This window comes from Chrysochloris asiatica, unplaced genomic scaffold, assembly GCF_000296735.1.
Source record: "Chrysochloris asiatica unplaced genomic scaffold, ChrAsi1.0 scaffold00010, whole genome shotgun sequence".
NCBI lineage: Eukaryota > Metazoa > Chordata > Mammalia > Afrosoricida > Chrysochloridae > Chrysochloris > Chrysochloris asiatica.
The window spans coordinates 10,251,083-10,260,789 of record NW_006408528.1 but is presented as its reverse complement, the minus strand read 5'-3'; positions in this window follow the sequence as shown (position 1 = coordinate 10,260,789).

Sequence of the window (9,707 nt, the reverse complement as noted above, 5' to 3'; positions counted from 1 at the left end):
GCAGTGACATCAGCAATGGGCTCAAACATAACAATTGTGAGAGTGGTACAGGACCAGGCAGTATTTTTTTCTATTGTGCATAGGCTCACTATGAATTGGAATTGACTCAATGGCACCTAACAGCAACAACAATAAATACAATAGTCAACAACACATAAGAGCCTGCAATTTAATGTTACTCCATTAAGATTACCTTCAAGTAGTTTGCTAGATCATTCTGTGTAACTATATGAATGTGAGGTGATCTGTCAATGGAAAGGTCATCTAAAACCCAGGATCAGGAAAGGATGCATCATGACCTGTCCCTGTATGGTCATTTACACATTGAAAATCCTCAGGCAGAGACTGCCTCCCCATAAACTCAGGAGCCTTAGAGAAGGAAAATAGCACAGCATTTGAATGATCACTGCACTGTCTAGTATGGTAGCCACTTGCCACATAGTGGAGTTCTGGTGTGGTGGTGCCAGTTAACGCACTGGACTTCAAGGTTGGTTTGAACCAGAAAGCCAGCAGTTCAAGCTCACCAGCTGCTTCTTGGAAACCCGATACAGGGTCACTTTGAGTCAGAAACACTTGACAGCATTTAACAGAAACATCACTATTGAGTTATTGCAATGTGCTACTTTGAATCCCGATGTGCTATGAATATACTATAATGCAAACTAGAGCATATCTTTAACAATTGTTGTTGTTGTGCTCTTCATTGTCATTGTGGCCTGTTGACTTGGTTCCGACTTATAGCAACCCTGTATAGAATTTTCAATAGCTGCTTGTGAGTTTGAACTACTGACTTTGCTTATCCTGCAGTGCCGAACCAGGGTAAAATATATTATTAGCATTAATTTCTCTTGTTTCTTTTTGCTACAGACCGTCTCTGGATTATGAACGAGTTCCATTGATAAGTCTGTCTTTAAGATGAATTTGTATATAGAAGTCTAACAGGTACAGCTCAGTATCTAATGTCAGTTTATTAAATGTTTGCCTTAGTGTAGAGTATAAAGTGTACCTTTCTATGCATAAAAATATATTAAAGACACTTGGAACAGGTGCATCTTAGTCCTCAAACTGATATCTTTGCTCTTTAACACTTTATTTGTTTATTTTAATAACATTTATTTTTTTATTTTTAAAAAATGGCCTTATTGTGTTTTTGGAGGAAATTTAAATAGAAAATTAGGTTCTTATTTAACAATTTCTATATGTGCTACTTGAGTCCTCGTGGTGCTGTGGGATCAGCATTGGCCTGTTAGTTACAAGGGTGGCAGTTCAAACCCACCAGTTGTTTCATGGCAGAAAGCTGAGGCTGTCTGCTCCTGTAAAGATTTACAATCTCAGGAACTCTCTATAGAGTTGCTATAACTCAGTGGCAGTGGGTTTGGCTTTTTCTGGCTTATCTATATTATTATTCAGTGACATTGGCTGCATTTTCCAACATGTCAGATTCTCATTATTTCCATTCAGGTTTGTCTTTTTCCATTAATCTAGTTTCCTTGCTTCCCCTTGCCTTCTTATCTTTTTTGTTTAAGCTTTTCTTATGAATTAAGTGATAGTTTACATTGCAGAAAGTTGGTTTTGCACTCAACCACTCACACTTTGCTTCACTGCAATGATTATAATCCCCTCCATGCACCATCCACCACCAGTATTTGCCTCTATTCCCTCCGCTTTCTCCCTTGATGTAAACAAGGAACATGAAGGAATATACAATCATGCTCTTTAACACTTTAAAGAGGTCTTTTGCAACAGATTTTTCCCAATGTAATATGTCATTTGAGTTCTTGACTGTTGTTTCCATGTATGTTGATTGATAGTGGATCCAAGTAAAATGAAGTCTTTGACAACTTCAATCTTTCTCCAATTATCATGATGCTATGTATTGGTCCAATAGTGAAGAATTTTGTTTTCTCTTCATTGAGGTGCAATCCATAATGAAGACTATATTCTTTGATCTTCATAAGTAAGTATTTCAAGTCCTCTTGGCTTTCAGCAAGCAAGGTTGTGTCATCTGCATATTGTAGGTTGTTGATGAGTCTTTATCTAATCCTGATGTCACATTCTTTCTCATATAATCCAGCTTCTCGGACTATTTGTTCAGCATACAGATTGAATAAGTATGGTGAATAAGACCCTATGCACACCTTTTCTGATGTGAAACCATGAAGTATCCCTTTGTTCTGGTCTAATGACTGCCACTTGGTCTATGTACAGGTTCCTTCTGAGCACAATTAAGTTTTCTGGAATCACTTAAATGATTTGTTAAAACACAGACACTGGGACCCAACTCCAATGGTTTTGATTTGGTACATCTGGATTATAACCTGAGAATGTTCCTCTTAACATTCTAGGTGATGCTAATGCTACTGGTCTGGGAACTACACTTTGAGAACCACTGATCTAACCAATGCACATACAATCTCTCTGAGATCTCGATCAAGTCACTCAGCCTTTCTGTGCCACAGTTGTTTTACCATAAAGTGTGGTTACTTCTAATAATTATCTCACAGAAATCTTTTTTAAAATAAAAACTTTATTGAGATATAATTCACATAACATAAAATTTGTTATTTTTTGTGTACAACTCAGTGGGTTTTGCTGTACACACAGAATTGTGCAGCCACCATCACTGTCTGATTCCAAATCATCTGTACTCCCCATTCCCCTTCAAAAAACCCATTGCTATTAATACCCATTTCCCAGATCTTTCTCTTCTGAGTCCCTGCCAACCACTAAGCCTTTATATGGATTTTCCTATTCTGGACATTTTATATAAATGAGCTCATACAGTATGTCATTTTTTGTGTCTCATTTCTTCCAGGTAGCATAACGTTTCCACAGTTCCATGTTGTAGCATATATCAGTACTTCATTCCTCTTTATAGCTGAATAATTATATATAAAAAATCACATTTTATTTCTCCATTTATCAGTGGTCATTTGAATTGCTTTCACTTCTCACCTATCATGAGTAATGCTTTCATGAATATAGGTGTCAAATTTTTGGGTTATGTTGTAATGCTGTTGTATTTTCTGAAGGACTGCCGAAATTGTTTTCAACGCTCTTCACCATTTTACATTCCCACCAACAATGTATAAGCATTTCAGGTTTTCTACATCTTCCACAACACTTGTCACTGTCTATTTTTTAAGTGTGAAGTGGTATCTCATTGTGCTTTTGATTTGTAATTCCTTAATGACTAATGAGGAGTCTCTGGATGAGTGCAAATAGTTAGTGCTTGACTATTAACCAAAAGATTGGCTATTGGAACCCACCCAGAGACCCTTGGATGACAGGCCTGGTGATTTGCTTTTGTAAGATCACAGCCTTGAAAACCCGATGGAGCAGGTTTACTCTGAACACATGGGGTTGCCATTAGTCATAATTGACTTGACAGCAACTAACAACCAATGACTAATGAATGGTATTAAATATGTTTTCATATGCTTACTATTTGTATACCATCTTTGGAAAAGTGTTTATTCAAATCATTTGCCCATTTAAAAAAATTACACTACTCGTCTTTTTATTGTTGAGGTATAAGAGCTTTGAAAACTAGATTGTGGATACAGATTCCTTATTATATACGATTTTCAAAAATGTTCTCCCATTTGTTGGGATTTTCACTTTCATGATGATGTCCTTGTTGCTGCTGCTGTATACAGTCAGTTTTGACTCATAGTAACCTGTATAGGGTTACCGAGGCTGAAAATCTTTAAGGAGCAGAAAACCTCAGCTTTCTCTTCGATGTTCTTAGAAGCACCCAAAACCACACCGATCGTCATGGAGTCGATTCTGATGCATACCAAATCTGTAAAGGATTTCTGAGGCTGTACAACTTTACAGGAACAGAAAGCCTCGTCTTTCTCCCATGGAGCAGCTGGTGGGTTTGAACTGCTGACCTTGTGCTTAACAATCCAGTGCTATTCTTAGAAGCTCAGAAGTTTTTAATTTTGAAGAAGTCCAATGCATCTAATTGTTGTTGTTACTTGTGCTTTAAAAAATAGTGTCTGATATAGTCTTTCAGAACCTTGGTTGCCCTCACTGTCTTATGACTCTTTTAACTCACACAAGGAAATGTATCTCCAAACTTACCTGTGACTGAATTGAACAGCTGATTGCCTCCCTCTACCTCCCATCACTTGAAGAGATCAAGTATGTTAACTCCAAAGATTCAGTGATGATTCTTGGAGGCAAAGGCAGCAAAATAGGAAAGCCAGCCCCTAGCATGTTATGAAAAGCAGGCTGTATTTAGCTTATAATTCTGAATTCTGGGGCTGCTTCCAAGCAAAGCAAAGTTCCCCACAGACTGGGCAGAGCAAGTCTGTGCTCATGGTGGCCTTCTCCCTAGGCAATCACTTTTCTTGCCTCAGAATGGCTCAGTCAGATTGCCAAGGAAGTTTTTACTAGCATTGAGGGGCTGATTCATGAAACAATGACATCCTTGGCTGGGCCACACTGTGCCCTGAATTTTGAAAACTAAGCAAGAGCCAGGGTGTGTACTCTCTATGCAGTTCTATCCCCAACCTGTGTTAATATATATTTACAGTTGAAGTGTGTGCTCATTTGTGTGGAGAAAATCTAATAAAGGAAAAAAATCAGTATGGGCCTCTCATTGACAGGAAAGTCAAATTTTCTAGTGGGCAGTTAAAATTTGTGAAAAGTAGTTATTTTAAAATGCTCCAATATAAGAATATTAACCTACAGTCCTTTTTTATGTACTAATTATCTCTTTGAAGTCCTGGTGTGGCACTGTGGGTTAATGTGCTAGACTGTAAAGCCATTTGAACTGCCAGGTCAGCAGTTCAAGCTCACCAGCCGCTCCTTGGAAAACCTATACAGGGTCGCTATGGGTCAGAACTGACTCAATGGCACTTAACAGCGACAACAACAGCAATTATCTCTTTCGTTCCATTAAACTTTAAAAGCCTTCTAGTGGTATAGCTTTATCTATTTTATAAATAGGAAGACTTTTTTTTTAAGATCTTAATAACAAAGCTAAGAAGAGACAACTCTGAATTTCTTCATCTCTATTCAGGAAGCCAGGATGGGATAAGGCTAATATTTCTCCAATAAACAAATTTCCTATGAATTGAAAAAAAAAAAATCCTGTTCTTGCTGTGTCTCTGGGAATTTTGAATAAACTTGAATGCAAGGAAAGGAGAATAAACATTTTAAGGAATCTAGCCTAAGAAAAATTCTATTGTATTTTAGTTATTTTTAATTAATTTTTCTCAAAGAGTTTCCAGTTCAATTAGAAAGATAGCATATAGAATTCCATGTTTTCCATACCTAGTTTCTCCTATTATTAACATCTTATAATAGTACAGGGTATTTGTCACAATTGTTCGGTGCCACTGAGTCAGTTCTGACTCATAGCAATGCTATGTACAACAGAACAAAACACTGCCCGGTCCTACAACACTCTCAGAATCGTTGCGAAGTTTGAACCCATTGTTGCAGTTTCTATACCAAGGATTAATCCCTCCTGATAACATGCTCAAAATATATGAGACGAAGTTTCACAATCCTTGTTTGTTTCTAAGTAGCATTCTGGCTGTAATTCTTCCAAGGAGGATTTGTTCGTTATTCTGGCAACTGATTGTGTAGTTAACATTCTTAAAGCCTACACCATGATTCAAAGGCATCGACTCTTGTTTGGTCTTACTGATTATATGGACAGCTTTTGCATGCCCAATTTTCACAATTGTTGAATGGATATTGGCACATTAAGTCCATACTTTATTCATATTCCTTTATTATTTACCTAATAGCTTTGATCTATTCCAGGATCCAGCCCTGGACATTACATTGCATTTGTTGTTGCTGTTAAGTGCCATCGACTTGGTTCCAACCCATAGTGATCATGTACAGGGTTTCCAAGGAGCAGCTGGTGGATTTAACTGCTGATCTTGTAGTTCACAGTCCAGTGCTTATCCTATAGCACCACATTGCATTTAGTCATTCGACTTTCTTTCACTTCATCTTAACTGTGACTGTTGGTTATACTTCTCTTGTCACTGATGATCTTGAAAATTTGAGGAGTACTGGTTTGGTAGTTTGTAACATATCTCCCTACTGAGATTTTTTCTGGTGTTTTTCCTCATAATTAGACTGGGGTTGCATGTTTTGGTGTGAAAGACCACAGGGATAAAGTGCATTTAAAATCTTATCAAGGGTTGTTTTTTTTTTTTTGTTAATTATCATGGAGTTGGTTCTGACTCATAGCAACCCTGCATAAGGTTTCCAAGGAGCAGCTGGTGGGTTTGAACTGCTGACATTATGGTTAGCAGTTCAGTGCTTATCCTATAGCACCACACCAAGACTCCAGATTAAGGGTACATGCTATCAAAATGCCTTATCACTCTTGTTGTTCATCTTTATCATCTGGTTGAGGATGTATTTGTCAGACACCATGTCCTTCTGAAATTTTAATTAATTATACAAGATGATCTCCTCATTAAAAAATTATTAAATTAAATTTTAAATACCATTTATGTATGAAATACCATTAGAACTGCCTGTCAGCTGTATAGGGCACAATATGTTAGAGATGACAGTGCACATTTAAGAAAATGATTGGTGGTGGTGGTGTGCCATGGAGTTGGTTTCAATTCGTAGTGACCCTGTAAAGGGTTTCCGAGGTTGTAAATCTTTATGGGAGCAGAAAGCCTCATTTTTCTGTTGTGGAACAGCTGATAGCTTCAAATTGCTGACTTTGAGGTTAGCAGCTCAACTCATAACCACTACCCTGAATTATACAACAAAAAAACTGGTTTAGTGAGTCTCAAAGTCCATTATTTAAATAATTCCTATGGAGCAGGTTGATATGGAGTCTTCAATAGTGTATTTGACTTGCCAAATGTATTGCAACGAGTCTGGTTCTGTTCCTCTAACACCCCTATGAAGAAAACAAGTAATGTTGCTTTCCTTTATTTTCAATGGGTAATGAAAGGGCTTCAGAATCAGATAGACTCCTGTTGATTTTGAACTTAGGCACTGAAAGTGGAGCTGATTAATTCCATGGCCTTTATAAATTCATAAAAATGCTTTGTTGCACAAGAAACATAGAGCAGATATTTTGCAGAAGCCTGATAGTATTGTAGAAAAACTCAAGCAATCAGGTGAATGACATTTCAAGGATTCTGGGTTTGGAATCAAAGGACCTGGGGACATATTCTGAGTTTGTCACTTTCTACTGGGTGGTATTGGTCCCATTATTTAACTTGTCTTAACCTTGTTGTGGTGGTGGTGGTGGTGGCTGTGTGCCATGGAGTCAGTTCTGACTCACAGAGACTCTGTATAAGGTTTTCGAAAGTGTAAATCTTTACTGGAGCAGAAAGCCTCATCTTTGTTCTGTAGAGTCACAGGTTGTTTGGAACTGCTGACCTTTTGGTTAGCAGCCCAACTTGTAACTCATTATACAACCACATCTCCTTAACCTTGGTGTAGCCACCCACCGATATAATGAGTATAATGTAGGGATTAAATGAAAGCTTCTAGCACATTGATGAATATCAATTACATCTGAATTTTAACCAGCCTCAGAGAAGGTATGAACCTCACTCCTGGAATAACTAGTAGAAAGCTACAGAGCATACTTAGTTACATTTTCTGTGAAGGAATTGGACTCCTAATGCTTGTCATTGTTGTTGTTAAGTACCATCAAATAAATTCTGCTCATAGTGTTTTGTTTCCAAGGCTGTAAATCTTTGTGGGAGTAGAAAGTGTCTTCTTTCTCCTGAAGCCAGTGGGCTCGAACTACCAAACTTGTGGTTAACAGTCTAGTACTTAACCTACAGAACCACAGCGCTCCCTCATAATGCCTAGAAGGCCATTATTTTGACATTTTCTTTAAGCCTAGTTCCTAATTTGACTCAGTTATTTCAAGCAAGAATGTTTTCAAAAGACCTAAGTGATGTTATTAACAAATGGGTTACATCTTCTCTTCACAGAGTTAAGCCTCTAATTATAGCTTGAGCTGATTTATTAGTACTACAGGCTTAAACATTTCCTAACTATTAAGACTGACGAGAGACTCAGGATGACTGTCCACATGCAAGGGATCTGAGTGACTAAAACACCACAGAGGAAGAGGTGCTACATAGTGGATGAGTCACAAGGAAAGGCTCAGAGAAAGGTATTAATTAGGGTAATAGGAAATTATAACAAGTAAAATATGGGTTAAGTATCAGTGAATTTCCCTTAAGGACATACTTCCTGTGATAGTAGGGAAGAGTCTTCTAAAGAAGGTGATTAAAGCCTCCAAGCTTAAGACCTTTAAAACTAGACTGAACAGAGTCCCTGTGAACATACCAGAGAGAAGAATCCTGCCTTGTTGGGTTGGGGGCAGGAGTAGGTGATCTAATATTCTTTTCCACTGCTAAGGGCCTAGACTAATTGCATACATTGCAAACCACCAAGCAAGTACACAGTTCCACCCCTTGGACATATAGTTCTCATTACTATGGGCACTACTTTGGAGGGGAGAGGAGATTTACAATATCACTGATATGAATATATAAACTTAGCAGTCTACTGATATTTTTAAGATCCAGTATATATTTTGCTTACTCTTTTAGCAAAGAAAAATTTATTTCTCAGTTTCCTTAAAAGATGTAATAAATTTTAAAACACAAAATCAACTTTAATTTTTTTGAACTTAATTCTTTTATTTGTTGCATGTTGTTGTTAGGTACCACTGAGTCAGTCGGTACAACAGAACAAAGCACTGCCCAGCCCTTCACTGTACTCACAGTTGGTGTGCTGTTTGAACCCACTGTTGTTGCCACTGTATCAATCCTTCGCGTTGGGGGTCTTTTCACTAACTCTACACTTTATCAGGGTCGGGTCCCACCTGACAACACATCCAAATTATGGGAGATGAAGTGTCGGCATCCTGTATTCCAAGGAGCAATCAAGACATACTTCTTCTAAAATAGATTTGCTCATTTTTCTGGCATATTCAATATTTTTCTTCAACACCATAATTCAAATGCATAAATTCTTCTTTGGTCTTCTTTATTCTTTGTTCAGCTTTCACATGCATATGAGGCAACTGAAAATACCTTGGCTCAAACTGACAGTTTTGCTCTTTAACAAAAAAGAGTGTTTTTTTGTAACAGATTTACCCTTGCAATATGTCATTTGATTTCTTGACAGCTGCTTCCATGACTGTTGATTGTAGATCCAAATAAAATGAAAATTTGACAACTTCAATCTTTTCTCCACTTATCAGGATGTTATTTATTGGCCCAGTTGTGAGGATCATTGCTTTCTTTTACATTGAGGTGCAATCCATTATGAAGACTGCAGTCTTTGATTTTCATCAGGATTTAAAGTCCTCTTGGCTTCCATCAAGCAAGGTCAGGTCATCTGCATATTGCAGACTGTTGAAGAGTCTTCCTGCAATCCTGATGCCATGTTCTGATCCATATAACAGCTTTTTGGACTATTTTCTTACCATATAGTTTGAAAAATATGGTAAAAGAGTACAAACCTGACACACATCACTTCTAATTTTAAACTATTCAGTATATCCTTGTTCAGTTCTAACGACTGTCTCTTGGTCTATGTACGTGTTTCTCATGAACGCAATGAAAGAGTTCTGGAATTTCCATTCTTTGCAATATTATTTATACTTTGTTATGACCTGTACTTTATTGACTACGCCAAGGCTTTCGATTGTATGGATTGTGGCAAGCTATGGACAA